Source organism: Rhinopithecus roxellana, chromosome 12 (genome assembly GCF_007565055.1).
Source record: "Rhinopithecus roxellana isolate Shanxi Qingling chromosome 12, ASM756505v1, whole genome shotgun sequence".
NCBI classification, from domain to species: domain Eukaryota; kingdom Metazoa; phylum Chordata; class Mammalia; order Primates; family Cercopithecidae; genus Rhinopithecus; species Rhinopithecus roxellana.
In genome coordinates this window covers 73,481,360-73,499,060 of record NC_044560.1, presented here as the reverse complement: position 1 = coordinate 73,499,060, position 17,701 = coordinate 73,481,360, and the positions used below count along the sequence as shown (strand labels likewise).

The following is a 17,701-nucleotide window of genomic DNA, read 5'->3' as shown; positions in this document are numbered from 1 at the left end:
TTATTTTCCATTCAGGCCAGGTAAATCCAATCAGCCATTAACTCAGTGAAGATTTATCTAATCCAAGCCACACACCAAATCACGTTGTGCTAAATGTGAAAATGTTCTCATTACTGGGCACCAGGGTGTTTTAAATTCAGAGTCTACTCACAACAGCCCATCGGGTTCTGTCCATCCAGCTAGAACCCTGCAGATATGCCAGTGGGCCTAATGTTTATCATAAGGAGCTCTGGCCTGATAAGAACCACCTTTGGTCCTTCAGTGCAGTGTCACTATTACCTCTTTGAAATGCAGCCGAGTAACATGTATCATTATATTTGCTTTTACTATCATAGTCTCTCTTCTAACAAGAAACCTAGGCTTTTGGCCAGGTGTGGTGGCTCACGCCTGTAATCCCATCACTTTGAGAGGCCGAGGTGGGTGAATCACTTGCGGTCAGGAGTTTGAGACTAGCTTGGCCAACGTGGTGAAACCCAATCTCTACTAAAAATATAAAAAATAGCTGGGCAAGGTGGTGCGTGCCTATAATCTCAAGTACTGGGGAGGCTGAGGCAGGAGAATTGCTTGAACTTGGGAGGTGTAGGATGCAGTGAGCTGAGATAGTACCACTGCACTGAAAGCTAGCGTGACAAGAGTGAAACTCCATCTCAAAAAAATAAATAAGTTTTTTGTTTTTTCTGTACTGTGTTACTTTGCTTAGCATAACATCGTTCAGGTTCATGAATGTTGTTGCGAACAACAAGACTTTCTTATTTTTAAGGGCAGAATAGCATTTCATTGTGTACGTATGCCACATTTTTTTTCTCCATTCACCTATTGATGGACACTTAGGTTGATTCCATACCTTAGCTATTGTCAGTAATCCATTTTTTTTCCTCTTTTATCTGTTTTTTTTTGTTTTGTTTTGTTTTGTTTGAGACAGTCTCATTCTATTGCCCTAGCTGGAGTGCAGTGGTGTGATCTCAGCTCACGGCAATCTCTGCCTCCCAGGTTCAAGTGATTCTCCTGCCCCAGCTTCCTGGGTTTAAGTGATTCTCATGCTTCAGCCTCCCAAGTAGCTGGGATTACAGGCATGCACCACCATGCCTGGCTAATTTTGTATTTTTGGTATTTTTGGTATTTTTGGTATTTTTGGTTTCTCCACATTAGTCAGGCTTATCTCCAGCTCCTGACCTCAGGTGATCCACCCACCTCAGCCTTTCAAAGTGCTGGGATTAGAGGCATGAGTCACCACACCCGGCCAAAAGCCTAGGTTTCTTTCTGTGTAAGCCTAGGTTTATTTCTATGTAAAGTGTAAAAAAAATTTAAACTCATAGAAGCAGAGAGTACAATAATGAAAAAAAAAGAAAAATCCCCCATGGGGTTTTTTGTCTAGTTAGGAGAGTTTCTTCATGATCTTTCGGGGATTATATTTTCTTTCATCTTCTGCATCCTCCTGTTTTTCAGCCAATGGATGAAAAAAGTTACAGAGAAGACACATTTGCCTTTTATCCCACTTCACTTCTACTCACTATTAGTCAATATGGTTACAGCTGAGAATAGCAGTTTTCTGGCAGGAAAACCACTTCTCAGCAATAAACTGAAAAAAAGTACAAAACGCTAATAGATTTTTAGAAAAATCAGCATGTGCATCAATAATGGTGGTAAAATAGATTCAATTTTGTTAATTTCTATTGAGCTCCCATAATATTTAATCAAAAGCTAACAAATATACAGCGTAAAAGGAATATTATTCTAAATAAGAATATTGCTAATGGTTATTTTGTCAATATAGGTAAAAATATAACCTCACACTAATAGTCTCACCTATGCTTGTAGAACATCAAATACTATTTCATATTTAAAATTTTATTTCATAAAAGTATTCAATTTATATCACCCTCCTTTGCCATTTCAATACCTTCTTCACTTTATGTCAATGGAAAATAGGACAGCAGGTCCCAGGAAAGCACGTGGTGTTATTGTGACTTTTACAATGATCATGCAGAGCACTTGTTTGGGTGCTACTCACATGTCAAACAGTTATTTGGCTTAAAGTGCTGGTTTTCTATTTTTTTCTAAATTTACTGGTAATATAAAATTCTTAGCTAAGATGACTGTATCTTATTCAAATATGTTTTATGGGATTTCCTTGACATTTAAGTATCTGAATTATCTGGAATATTGAAATTTTCCATGAACCCAAATTGAGTAAACTATAGATAATGTTTTACTGAAAGCTTTTCTGAGGCAGAGTAAGATTTATAACATTTTATTATAACATGGAAGAAGTGTATTAATCATGTTTTCAGTAATCACTCTGAACACAGCATTCTCAGTTCCCAGTAGGCACCTTGAGTCACTCAGGGGAAATTGATATCTCTGTAAAAAGGCAGAAAAAAATGCTGAGAAAACACTGCACAGCAATGCTTTCCACGTGCACCTATTAGGGTCTTCATTTAATTAGACTGTTATTTGCATGGCTAGATACTTACTGAATTTAGTCATACTATTTTTTAGCAGCTAATGGCATCTGTTACCTATTATTTTATACATTCGGTTTTTTGAAAAACAAATCTTTTGTTAATTTACTCTAAGTTGAGTCTACATTTACAATCTTCACTTTTTCAGTGTTAAAGCAAATCAGAGAAGAGCAATGTGTATATGTAGTGTGAATTTTCCTGCCTATCGAAATTCTTCCCTCATTGCCTTTGAAACCCTAGGAATTCACCTATAAAATACTCCTTTTGAATACTTTAGCCAGGATTTCAGATTTGAAGAGGTGAAAAACAATCATTGAGCAAAGCCAAAATCTTGTCTTTGTTTCTTGTTAGTCATCTGGCCATTTCCAAACACATGGCAATTACACCGAGCCATTGAAAAGATGTGATTTTGACTCATTTTATCCCATTTCAAATGTTTTCTCTAATTATTACATTGTTCACATGAATCTAAAAGAAACTATCTACATAACCAATCATGCATTCAAGAAATATTCATGTTAAAGTGTTTACAGCTTAATCTTGAATTACAGTATAGTAGAATCCTCTATAGTTAGAAGTTAATTACTTATAAATTCATTGTTTTAATATGCATTGAGAACCTTCTTGAAAAGCTTTATCACATTCTTTGTACTTGTAAGGTTTATGTTCCATATAAATTCTCATATTTAGTAAGAGTGGAGAGGTGGTCAAAGGCTTTCCCACATTCATCACATTCATAGGGTTTCTCTCCAGTATGAATTATCTTATGCTTATTAAGGTATGAAAAACATCTAAAAGCTTTGCCACATTCTTCACTATGTAGGTTTTCTGTCCAATATGAATTCTCTTACATTTATTAAGGTCTGAGGACCAGTTAAAAGCTTTGCCACGTTCTTCACATTTGTAGGGTTTCTCTCCAGTATGAGTTTTCTTATGTTTACTAAGGCTTAAGGACCAGGTAAAGGTTTTATCACATTCTTCACACTTCTAGAGTTTCTCTCCAGTGTGAATTATCTTATGTCTACTAAGGTGTGAGGACCGGTTGAAGGCTTTGCCACATTCTTCACATTTGTAGGGTTTCTCTCCAGTATGAATTATTTTATGTCTACTAAGGTTTGAGGATGAAATAAAGGTTTTGCCACATTTATCACACTTGTATGGTTTCTCTCCAGAACGAATTTTCTTATGTGAAAAAAGGGTTGTGGAATGGTTAAAAGCTTTGCCACATTCTCTACATCTATAGGGTTGCTCTTCAGCATAAAGTATCTTATGTGTAGTAAGGTGTGAGAATAGGTGAAAACCTTTGCCATATTCTTCACAGTTGTAGGGTTTGTCTCCAGTATGAATTTTCTTATTTGTAGTAAGGATTGAGGATCAGTTGAAGGCTTTGCCACATTCTTCACATTTGTAGGGTTTCTTTCCTGTATGAATGATCTCATGTTTACTAAGGGTTGAGGATGCAATAAAAGGTTTGCCACATTTATCACACTTGTATGGTTTCTCTCCAGTATAAATTCTCTTATGTGTAGTAAGGGTAGAGGAGTACTTAAAGGCTTTGCCACATTCTTCACATTTGTTGGGTTTCTCGCTAGGATGAATTTTCTTATGTATAGTAAGGGTTGAGAACTGGTTAAAAGCTTTGCCACATTCTATGCATTTGAAAGGTTTTCTTCCAGTATGCCTTATCTCATGTCTGTTTGAATTTGAAAATTGAAAGACTTTCCCATATCTATCACATTGAAATATTTTTCTCTGGGTAGTCGTTAAACATTGGTTAAGTCCATTATAACCTCTTTTGTGCACCTTACACTCATCCACACTTTCACAGACTTTTTTAAACTCTAAATTGCCATATTCACATTTTTCATATCTTCTCAGTATCACAATTTGGAAAGAATCTTGTAGGCTCTGCTCTGGACAATGGTCTTGGGCAAAATGAAAACACATAAGTGAAAGAAACAACAAAAACACATTACTTCAACTGCAAGATTCTGATAAATATGGGATACATTTACAAATAAAATTAACCAGGCATGGTGGTGGGCAAATGCCAGCCACTTGGGAAGCTGAGGCAGAGAATTGTTTGAGCCCAGGATGCATTGCAGTGAGCTGAGATCACACCGCTGCACTCCACCCTGAGTAACAGAGCAAGACTCCATCTCATTAAAAAAAAGAAAAGAAATTTCCAGCCCGGTGTGATGGCTCATGCCTTTAATCCCAACACTTCGGGAGGCCAGGGCAGTTGGATCACCTGAGGTCAGGAGATGGAGACCAGCCTGACCAACATGGTGAAACCCCATCTCTACTAAAAATACAAAATATTAGCCAGACATGGAAACAGGTACCTGTAATCCTAGCTACTTGGGAGGCTTAGGCAGGAGAATTGCTTGAACTGTGGAGGTAGAGAATGTAGTGAGCCAAGATCATGGCACTGCACTCCAGCATAGGGAACAGAGTGACACTCTGTCACACACACACACACACACACACACACACACACATATAAATTGCCAATTAAGAAAAAAGATAAAAGAAAAACATTGGCACATACATCTTTATTTCTGGCTTCCACATGCTTTTTTGACACTGATTAATGTCTCCCATGACATAAAAGGCTGAAAGAAGTGGTGATATATGTTGGAATGACAGTTTGAGTCTACTGAGTCTAAAGACAAATGTTACAGAAGCAGAGAAACTGTAGTACCCCAAACAGGGAATGGCTGCAGCAAGTGATTACTAATTATTAAAAAAATTAAGAAGCCAATTTCACTAAACAATAAACACAAAATTTAGACAAGACACATCCTAAGAATATGTTTGAGAAATTCCCAGAATCTGCAGCCAAGACAATTGATTTCAGACTATGCCAGGACAAAGCTGTATTGTAAAGATTGGAACAGGTAGCTTTCTGTCAATGTCCAAATCTCAATCAAAGATTATAATGTACACAAAATATTAGAGAAACATGGCCCCATGAAAAAAAATTTTCAAAAGCAACTATAAACAGCATATAAAGTAATTTTTAAAATTCCAAATAAATTGAACAGGCCAGGGTTGGTGGTCATTCCTGTGATCCCAACACACCGAGAGGCCAAGGTGGGAAAATCACATGAGGTCAGGAGTTTGAGACCAGCCTAGAGAACATGGTGAAACCATGTATCTACTAAAAACACAAAAATTTACTGGGCATGGTGGCATGAGCCTGTAATCCCAGCTGCTTGGGAGGCTGACACACAAGAATTGCTTGAACCTGGGAGGGGATGGTTGCAGTGACTGGAGATTGTATCACTGCACTGCAGGCTGGGCAACAGAGCAAAACTGTCTCAAAAATAAAATAACATAGGCTGGGCACAGTGGCTCATGACTGTAATCCCAGCAATTTAGGAGCCCGAGGTGTGTAAATCATTTGAGGTCAGGAGTTCAAGGTCAGCCTAGCCAACATGGTGAAAACCTGTCTCAACTAAAAATACAAAAACTTAGCCAGTCATGGTGGCAAGCGCCTGTAACCCCAGCTACTCAGGAGACTGAAGCAGGAGAATCGCTTGAACCTGGGAGACGGAGGTTGCAGTCAGCCGAGATTGTGCCACTGCTTCCAGCCTGTGCGACAGATAATGACTCCATTTCAGATAAAATAAATAAATAAAATATAATAATATTCAGTAAGTGAAATGGAAACACAGAAAACTACTGAAGATCAGAAAATAAGGATAATAACAAGAAATATTAAAATAGCAAAAAATAAAATTTTGGATATAAAAATTACAAAAAGTAACTGAAAAATTTCTTAAAAGAAAAAATGATGTAAACATGAAAAAGCTGAACAAAAATTAGGATACACACAAAAATATTTATAACAAACACACATATAAATAAAATTTCAAAATTCACAAATAAGAGAATTTTTGGAGCAGCAATGTAGGCAGAGGTAATGATAAAGAACTTTTGTATGCAACTTAAATTTTACCACATTTAAATATATTGTTGGATCTTTTAGAGGTTTTATATAATCTCCGAAGGTATCACTAAGAAAATATCTGTATAGATACACAACAGAAAAATTTAAAAACCTGAAAGTATATTAATACAAAAAAAAAACCACACACAAAAGACAGGAAAGTGAGAGACAAAGATACAAGAATCAAATACAACAAATAATAAAATAACATTAGTAAGTTTTTCTCTTTCAAAAAACTATTTAAAATTATATATATAATTATCTTTCCAATCAAGAGAAATTCTTTCAATAAAAAGGTTTATTAAAAATTTTGTGAAATCAAGACTTAACTTACCTTTCTACAAGACTCAGTTGAGATCTAATAACAAAAAAAGACTGAAAGTGGCAAGATGGAATTAGAAATTTCATGCAAATATTAACCAAATGAGAGCAGAAGAGGTCACAATAGTAATATACAAGCTACATCTTAAGTCAAAAACCCATATTTTATAAAATGTACTTTAAGTCAAAACTTAAAAAGACAAAAACACGTTAAACAATATGTAGATTCATTTACTGGGAACCTGTGACAAATTTGTTTATAAATGTGTGTATTTATGTGTGTGTGTCTCAAATTAGGGTTTCAAGTATATAAAGCAAATACTAAGAAAACTGAATAAACACCTAGAGAGAAATAAAATTATAATAGACTATTTCAGTAACCCATTTTCTGTTATAATAATAAAACAAGACAGAATATTAGTAAGGGAACAGAGGACTAGAAGGCAGTAAAAAACAATTATTTCCAATGAAGGTATATACAACACTCCTCAACAACATCAGGATACACAGCCTTCTCAATAATCTACAACTTTCTTCTTTATGGACCACCTGTTAGACCAAAAACAAAGTCTTAACTCATTTTTTAAAGCTGAAAATTAATAGATTCCTTTCTATGACAAAAATGGAATTAGAGTATAAAACAATAATACAAATAATTAATAAATTTACAAATATTTAGAAATGATACAACACATATTCTAACAACCACTAAGATAAATATTGATGACATTATGCAAAATAAAATGAGCCAGCCACAACAGACAGATATTGTATAAGATATATAAAGCAGGCTGGGTGCGGTGGCTCACGCCTGTAAATCCCCGCCATTTGGGAAGCGACGGAGGCGATCACGAGGTCAGGAGACCGAGACCATCCTGGCTAACACGGTGTGAAACCCGTCCACTACTAAAAATTAAAAAATTAGCTGGGCACTGTGGCGGGGCGTCTGTAGTCCCCAGCCACTCGGGAGGCTGAGGCAGGAGAATGGCGTGAATCCGGGAGGCGGGCTTGCAGTGAGCTGACATTGCGCCACTGCAGTCCAGACTGGGCGAAAGAGTGAGACTCCGTCTCAAAAAAAAAAAAAACCAAACAGTTATGCTCTTTGAAAACCGAAAACAATGTACTGTTTGAAAAGTGCATGAAATGGGAAGAATTGGTAGTTGTTTCATGTGTAGTGAGATTTAGCTTTGCAAGATAAAAAAACATTCTAGTGATATGTTGCATAATAATGTCAATGTAATTATATGAACAAAACTGAATCTTTAGAAAATATTTACTTCTCCACTCTATCTCTCAGGCTGGAGTGCAGTGGCACGATCTCGGCTGACTGCAACCTCCGCTTTCCGGTTTTTAAGTGATTCCCCTGCCTAAGCCTCCTTGGTAGCTGGCATTACAGGGCGTGTCACCATACCTGGCTAATTTTTTGTATTATATAGAGAAAATGTTTCCCCCTGGGGCCAGGATGGTCTTGATCTAACACCTTTGTGATCTGCCTGCCTTAGCCTCTGAAAGTATGGATTACCCCGCCCGGCCTAGAAATGTTTTTATTGTAATTTTGTGGGCTTTTTTTTTGACACATAACACATAAGAAATAAACCAATAATAACTAAAAGCGATAACAGAGTTTATATGTTTTTTATTATCTTCAAATCCAAAAGTGTTTCTCAGACACCAAATAAGATAGACTCAAAAGGAATAGATGTTGAAATTAGGAGAGTTATTTATTTATTATTTGTTTTATTTATTTATTTGAGACGAGTCTGCTCTTGTCCCCCAGGTTGGAGTGCGGTGGCACAATCTCGGCTCACTGCAAGCTCCGCCTCCAGGGTTCAGGGCATTCTTCTGTCTCAGCCTCCGGAGTAGCTGGGACCCACGGCGTCTGCCACCACACCCGGCTAATTTTTTGTTTATTTTAATAGAGACGGGATTTCACCGTGTTTCCAGGATGTTCTCAATCTCCTGACCTCCTGATCCGCCCTGCCTTGGCCTCCCAAAGTGCTGATTGTAAAGATTTTTTCACCTCCTTGGTTAATTTTTTCCTCCAGAAATGTATTAGTAATGCTATAGTAAATAAGATTTTTTTCTTCTCTATCTCTATTTTATCAGATGGTTAAATGGATGAAACCATACATATACTTCTATGCTAATTTACATTTCACTAATTTACCGAGTGTATCTGTCAGTTTAGATAGGTTGCAATGTACTGTTTTATGGTTTTTAATTATAAGATAGATTGTGGTGAACCATAAACAGCAGCTTTTTACTTATTTTTCAATTTCAATGGCTTATTATATTCTTTGACTAGTTCTTCTGCCACATATTTCCAGTGCTAGAATAAAATAGAAGCATCGACAATGGGCACAATGTAGTTTTGTATTGGTGTCTGAATTTGATGGAGCAAAACACCTCTTCACAGTTTTTCATAAAGTGATTTTAGAAGGTACAAGATCTTCTTTTGTTGGCCCGTAGGGTGATGAGATGCCCTCTGAATGATTGTAGTGAAGAGGGATTTGTAGCTTGGTCACAAAGGCTTGCTGGGTCTGCACTATTGTTCACCTTTAGTTGGCTTGATACAGGGGCTTGGGTGGTTGTAATTCCCATTTTATTTTTTGACAGACTGAATGTCTCAGGACTTTCGCTCTGTAGGGCAAACAATAGGGCAGGTTTTTGCTGTCGGTTCTGCATATAGTGGCCTTATGAGTGTGGTTTTCACTGAGTATCAGAGAGCATTTTTCTCAGGTAACTGTGTGGATTCTCTTAGGCAGAACTGACCATAAACTGTGGCTCAGGTACTGAAACTGAGTCACTGAGCCGCTTGGGAAAACCGGTTAAAGGCCAATGTCTGCAGGTCTGCTATGTGGTGTAAATGGGTGCCTTCCTCCAGGTCTCTGGAATGGGAGGACCTCTCCCAGACTATGGGCTGCGGAGTTTGGGATAGTTACGCGTAGTTACAATCTCAGTGGGACCAAGTGGGTGAACCTGTCCGGTCTGTATAGACCAGAACGGGACCCTTACTTTCCCACCTGAATGAGGGCCTGCCCTCTCATAGAACACTTCTCAATCTTCCAGCATTTAACAGCATTTCACAACTCCCTCACATGGATCTCAAATCGCTCTGTTACAGGTACTTAGTTTATGGAGATGCGGTCTTGCTACTAACCCAGGCTGGTCTCAAATCCTGCCCTGAAGCAGTTTTCCAACCTTAAACATAACCATGGTTGCTGTTATTACAGTTGTGAGCCATAATGCCTGGTTATCTCTCTAAAGGCCATTTTTTGTCCAGGGTTGGCTGACATTTTTTTTTGCTGTTGTTAAGGGATATGAATGTAGGGGACTTTTAATCTTTTCATCTCTTACCGTTTGTCACTCTCCCTATACCATATTTTTACTTTCTGTTTTCTATTTCAAATTTGTCTGTTTAATTTTCGAGCCAGGATATTTTAGGACAATATGCTAGAATTTGCGCATGGCATGCCGAAGTAAAGTAGATAATTAGTAGACACTCTATATTTACTACAAATAGTTACTTATAAATTTAAGTTTGCTGCAGGCAATAAGGAATTATAAGATTTTTATCTACTTTCTTTAGCCTGTATCTAACTAATTAACACTAGTTTATTTCCTAACATATGTTTTTACGTGTCAGAAGGTCTAACCCTATTCTGCTATATATATATATATATAGCAGATATTATATATATATATTATCTATGTTTACCAATGTAAGGCTTATTTCTTTTTTTTCTTTCTTTTTTTTTTTTTTTTGAGACGGAGTCTCGCTGTGTTGCCCGGGCCTGGGTGCAGTGGCCGGATCTCAGCTCACTGCAAGCTCCGCCTCCCGGATTCCACGCCATTCTCCTGCCTCAGCCTCCCCAGTAGCTGGACTACAGGCGCCTGCCACCCTCGCCCGGCTAGTTTTTTGTATTTTTTTAGTAGGACGGGGTTTCACCGCTTAGCCCAGGATGGCTCAATCTCCTGACCTCGTGATCCGCCCGCCCCTCGGCCTCCCAAAGTGCTGGGATTACAGGCTTGAGCCACCGCGCCCCGGCCTTACAATTTCAGTTTCAAAAAATGTGCTAAGATTTTGTTTTTTTGGCCTAACAGGTGATCTATGAAGAGGAATGTTGTATGAGCTATTGAGAAGGCTGTGTATCCTGATGTTAATTGGGGAGTGTCTCTATACCTAGCCAGGCGCGGTGGCTCAAGCCTGTAATCCCCAGCACTTGGGAGGCCGAGACGGGTGGATCACGAGGTCAGGAGATCAAGACCATCCTGGCTAACACCAGTGAAACCCCGTCTCTACTAAAAAATACAAAAAAAAAAAAAAAAAAACAGTTGGGTGAGGTGGCGGGCGCCTGTGGTCCCAGCTACTCGCGAGGGGCGGCTGAGGCAGGAGAATGGCGTAACACCCGGGCGGCGGAGCTTGCAGTGAGCTGAGATCCGGCCAACTGCACTCCAGCCTGGGCGACAGAGCGAGCCTCTGTCTAAAAAAAAAAAAAAAGAAACCCTAATTTGAGACATTACACAACACCACAAATACACACCAACGTTTAAACAAATTTGTCATAGGTTCCAATGAATGAATCTATATATTGTTTTAAATGTCCTTCTTTGGTCTTTTTCAAGTTTTGACTTAGGTAGATTTTACAAAATATGACGTTTTTTGACTTCAAGATGTAGCTTATGTAATATTATTTTGACCTCTTCTGCACTCATTTTGTTAATATTTACATGAAATCTTTTCTACTTCTGTCTGTGCAACTTTCAGTCTTTTCTTGTCATTAGATCCAACTGACTCTTGTAAAAAGGCAAGTTGAATCTTGATTTTTAAAATTTTTAACAAACTTTTTATTGAAAATGTCTCTCGTTAGAAAGATATAAATATATTATAAATAGTTTTAAAATATCTTTTAAAAAGACAAAAAACTTAACTTACTGTTATTTTTTGTTTTTATATTATTCCTTGTATTTTTGTGTCTCATTTTCTCTTTTTTTTTTGTTGATTTTATCATCAAAATTATATTGACAAATTTATATTGACAGGCTTTCAGTTTTTTTTCCTATTTTCTTTGTGTATCTATAAGGATATTTTCTTTTTGTTTTCTTTTTTTTTTTTTTGAGATGGAGTCTCGCTCTGCCCCCCGGCTGAGCGCAGTGGTGCATCTCGGCTCACTCCAAGCTCGCCCCCCAGATTCATACCATTCTCCTGCCTCAGCCTCCCCAGTACTGGGCCTACAGGCACCCACCACCAGGCCAGGATTTTTAAAAATTTTTTTAGTAGAGACGGGGTTTCACACCATGTTAGCCAGGATGGTCTTGATTCTGCCTGACATCGTGATCCTCCCACCTCAGCCTCCCAAGTGCTGGGATTACAGGCGTGAGCCACTGCGCCCGGCCAATATTCAGATATTTTACTAGTGGTAACTTTGAGGATTACCTAAAACCTCTAAAAGATCCAACACTATGTTTTAATGTGGTGAAAAATTAACTTCAGTTGCATCAAAAAATTCCTCATTATTACACTCGCCTTCAACTTTGTTACTGATTTTACTAATTATATTTTTATGTTGTATATTCATTAATGGATGTTTATATTTCTACACTTTCATCTTTTTCAAGTTTAGAGAATAGTTTAAAAGTTTTCTGTAGCATTATGATATGTTAAGAAATTCCATTCTTATGTATGTGTGTATCTTTCCCAGCTAATTATGTATTTTCATATGATTAGTGTTGTTTTCTTGCATTATGCTATTTTCTGTGGAGAAGAAACTCCTTTCAGCATTCTTGATATGTAGGGCATATGCAGTGCCAATATGCTTTCTCCATGATTTGGTTATTTGGGAGGACTTCTTTTTATTTTGGTAGTACAATTTTGCTTAGGTTGTCTTCCCACTTTACAGATTTTTTTAAAATTATGGATTTTGACAATATCACAGTTTCCTTCTGATCTGCCAAAAAATTTTGATAAATTCACTGGTTATCTCATGGACTATGCTTATAAATGACCATCATTTTTACTTGCAGCTCCCAATATTCTGTTCTTATCTGATGATTTTAAAATTTGCTTATATGTATGTTGTTATAATATATGTTTGGGTTAGACACTTTGTTCAGCTTCTTCATGTTTACCTCATTTTTTCTTACTTTAATGAAATTTTTCAGTTACTTTTTACACTCACCAATTTTCGTTTTCTGCTATTTTAACATTTTGTTGTTTATCCTCATTTTTCTGATCTTCAGTAGTTGTCTGTGTTTCCGATCTCACTTCCTGATATTATTCAACTTATTTATTTTTTTTGATGGGCCATGTTGCCTACTATTTTGTATACATTATAATCTTTTGATTGGGATTTGACATTAACAAAAAGCTACCTGTTAAAATCTTTATACCTTTATCCTGGCATAGTATGAAATCAATTGTCTTGGCTAGAGATTCTTGGAATTTCTCATACCTGTTTTTAGGATGTGTCCTTATCTAAAATTTTGTGTTTATTGTTTAGTTAAATTGGCTTATTCATATTTCTTCTTAATAATCAGTATCACTTGCTACATCCGTCTCCTGTTTGGCGTACTGCATGTTTCTCTGGTTTCTTACTATTAACCTTTGACTCAGCAGACTCAAACTGTCTTCCAATATATATTCACCATTTTTTCAGCATTTTATTGTCTGGGCAGAGGGAGAGGGAAACAAAGAACAAAGGTGACTAAGATGGCGTACTTCTGGGTTTTCATCACCAACTTTTTCCGGCGCGCGCGCAAATGTAGCCGGCGCCTGGGAAGGTGCAGATCAACCAGCCTGCGCCAGGTGACGTCATCCGAAGAGACCGAGTTTTACCTGGCCGCACTACGGAACCCCCCGGACAGGCCCGTGTCCCGCCTATTGCCCTTCCACTCCCAGAAAACCCGCTCCCGGCAGCGCCATGGCGGGAACTTCCTCGGCCCCTCCTCGTAGCGGGACCCAGGAACCTCGCTTGAGAATGCCGGAGGGACTTCCTCGGCCTCCGCCGCCGGAGACCGGTGAACTCGTCTCCTCTTTCCATACATTGGCTAAGTAAAAAGTTTTCTTTTTATCTTGCCTACTTGCCTTTTCCTCTGGCGCCGGCTCTAGTGGTCGCATAAGCAATCATTTATGTCATGGGAAAGATTAACTAGTGTCTTAAAAGCCCAGAAGCCAGAAATAAAGATGTATGTGCCATATTTTTCTTGCTTTTTAAAAAAGAAACCAGGAGTTGGCAACTTACATTGTGTGTGTGTGTGTGTGAGAGACGAGTCTCACTCTGTTACATGGCTAGGTACAGTGGCATGATCTTGGCTAACAACAACTCTACCTGCACAGTTTAAGTATTCTCCTGCCTCAGCCTCCCAAGTAGCTGGATACAGGTACCGGTTACCATGCCTGGCTAATTTTTTGTTTTTAGTAGAGAAGGGGTTTCACCATCTTTGCCAGGCTGGTCTTGAACACTTGACCTTGATTCACCTGCCTTGGCCTCCAAAGTGCTGGGATTACAGGCGTGAGCCATCGTGCCCCACTGGCAATTTACTTTTAAAGGCACATGTTATACTGGAGAGAGGAAGCTGTGTGTGTGTATAAGTAACAGAGTTTTCTTTTCTTCTTATGTGGCTCTTTGCATTTACTCATTATACATTTTACATTTTACAAATGTATTTTGGTCCGTATGTTTTTATTTATTTATATGTTCAGAAACAATTACAGCTGTTGGTATTTTGCTAGTCATCTTATGTAGTTTGTATAGCTTTATAGGTTAGATTTGTAAAGTATATTTATCTGAGTCTAGTAACTGAAGTAATGTGGTTTTTATTGTTTCTTTCAGTTAGTGTTCTCATTTTGCTGGAAGACCTTTGGCCAGAGCAGAATATAAAAGATTGTTTCCACAAAAGTATACTGAGAAGATATGAAAAATGTAGATGTGACAATTTACAGTAAAAAAAGGCTGTGAAAGTGGGGATGAGTGTAAGGGCACAAAATAGGTTATAATGGACTTAACCAACATTTAACAACACCCAGAGCAAACTATTCAAGAGTAATATGGAAAACTTTCTTAAATTTTCAATACAAACTGACATAAGACAAGATATACTGGGGAAAAAAAAAAAAAAAAAAAACCTTTCAATTGTATGAACATGGCAAAGCTTTCAACCAGTCCTCAACCCCTACTACACATAAGAAATTCATACTGGAGAGAAACCCTACAAATGTGAAGAACGTGGCAAAGCCTATAAGCAGTCCTGTAAGTTTAACACACATAAGACAATTCATACTGAAGAGAAACCCTACAGATGTCGGAATGTGACAACGTTTTAACCAGCCCAGAACCCTTTTTTCACATTAGAAAATTCATACTTGAAGGGGTGGCCAGCCCCTCCACACCTGTGGGCATTTCTCAGGTGGAACGAGAGACTTGAGAAAAGAAAGGGACACAGAGACAAGTATAGAGAAAGAAAAGTGGGCCGCCGGCACTGGTCTCTGAGTTCCCTCAGTATTTATTGATCATTATCTTTACCGTCTTGGAGAGGAGGATGTGGCAGGACAATAGGGTAATAGTGGGGAGGTCAGCAGGAAAACATGTGAACAAAGATCTCTGTGTCATAAATAAGTTTAAGGAAAGGTGCTGTGCTTTGATGTGCATGTATGCAAACATCTCCACAAACATTTCCATGCATTAAAGAGCAGCATTGCCACTAGCACGTCTCACCTCCAGCCCTAAGGTGGTTTTCTCCTATTTCAGTAAATAGAACATACGATCAGGTTTTATACCGAGATATTCCATTGCCCAGGGAGGAGCAGGAGACAGATGCCTTCCTCTATCTCAACTGCAAAGAGGCCTTCCTCTTTTACGAATCCTCCTCAGCACAGACCCTTTATGGGTATCAGGCTGGGGGGATGATCAGGGAAACTTCCCACGAGGCCATGTTTCAGACTATCACATGGGGAGAAACCTTGGACAATACCTGGATTTCCTAGGCAGAGGTCCCTGTGGCCTTCCTCAGTGTTTGTGTCCCCGGGTAATTGAGATTAGAGAATGGTGATGACGTTTAACAAACATAATGCCTTCAGGCACTTGTTTAACAAAGCACATGCTGCATAGCCCTAAATCCATTAAACCCTGAGTAAACACAGCACAGGTCTCTGCAAGCACAGGGTTGGGGATAGGGTTACAGACTAACAGCATCTCAAGGCAGAAGAATTTTTCTTAGTACAGAACAAAACAGAGTCTCTTATGTCTACTTCTTTCTACATAGATACAGTAACCGTCTGATCTCTCTTTTTCCCCACACATACTGGAGAGAAAGCATACAAGTGTGATAAATGTGGCAAAGCCTTTATTTCATCCTCAACACTTATTAAACATGAGATAATTCATACTGGAGAGAAACCCTACAAATGTGAGGAATGTGGCAGAGCTTTTAACCGTTCCTCAAACCTTACTAAACATAAGAGAGTTCATACTGGAGAGAAACCCTACAAGTGTGAAGAATGTGGCAAAGCCTTTTTTACTGCATTCTCAACTCTAACTGAACATAAGATAATTCACACTGAAAAGAAGCCTTACAAATGTGAAGTGTGTGGCAAAGCTTTTAACTGGTCATCAGCCCTGAATACACATAAGAGAATTCATATTAGACAGAAACCCTGCATAGTGAAGAACGTGGCAAATCTTTTCAATGTTCCTCAACCCTTAATAAGCATAATTCATACTGGAGAGAAACTGTATGAGTGTGTTGAATGTGGGAAAGCCTTTAAGCAGCCTTCAACTCTTACTAAATATGAGAATTTATATGGAACATAAACCCTACAAATATTCAGAATGTGACAAAGCTTTTTAAGGAAGTTCTCAACCCTTACTTAATTACACATAATTCATACCAAACAGAAACTCTACAAGTGTGAAGAATGTGGCAAAGCCTATAACAAGTTCTCAATTCTTTTTTTTTTTGAGATGAATTTTACTCTTATCACCCAGACTGGAGTGCAATGGCATGATCGAAGCTCACTGCAACCTCTGCCTCCTGGGTTCAAGCCATTATCCTGCCTCAGTCTCCTGATTAGCTGGGATTACAGAGGCCCACCACCATGCCTGGCTAGTTTTTGTATTTTTAATAGAGACTGGGTTTCACCATGTTTTCCAGGCTGATCTAGAACTCCTGACCTCAGGCGATCCACCCACCTTGGCCTCATAAAATGCTTGGATTACAGGTGTGAGCCACCATGCCCAGCCACAAGTTCTCAGTTCGTAAGAGGCATGGCAATAATTCATGCTGAAGAGGAACTCTACAAACCTGAAAGATGTGACAGTCCTTTTACCAATGCCTCCAATCTTTCCTTTTTTTTTTTTTTTGAGACAGGGACTACAAGCATGAGCCACTGCGCCCGGCCAAGTTTTCTATACAGAAAAAAAAAAAAAAAAAAAAATTATACTAGTGTGAGACCCTAGAAATGTATAAAATGTGACAAAGCCTTAATATGGTTGTCACACTTATTGTAGGTAAGATAATTCATACTGGCAAAACTCCTAGAAGTGTGAAGAATGTGGCAAAACTTTTAATCAGTGTTTACACTTTATTTCACAGGAAAGCTATTATCCTTGAGAAAAATTGTACAAATATAAAGAATATGGAAAAGCCATTAATGCCTACTCACATCTTACTCAACAGAAGGTTCAGAGTTAATAATGGCATTAAAAGTGCAATTACTGTCAAAAATCTTTCAGAAAATATTACTGTCAAAAATTACTGTCAAAATTCTTTTTGACAATTTTGACAATTACTGTCAAAAATCTTTCAGAAAAGTGAAGAATATTTATTCTGAAGACAGCCATTAAGAATATAAAGGGGGTTGTAGTGCGTTTACTTGTATCACAGATCTTATTGCACATTTTGTACTAGAGAAAAACCTTAAAGCAGTTGCTTAAGCTTTGTTCAACATTGGAATATATACTGGAGA

At 38.1% G+C, this 17,701-nt stretch overlaps 1 pseudogene; it reads right to left on the bottom strand.

Annotated features, from left to right (window-relative positions):
- Positions 1-3,123: 3,123 nt before the first annotated feature.
- The window catches only part of LOC115900733, a 64,195-nt pseudogene continuing 49,617 nt past the window's right edge, over positions 3,124-17,701 (bottom strand).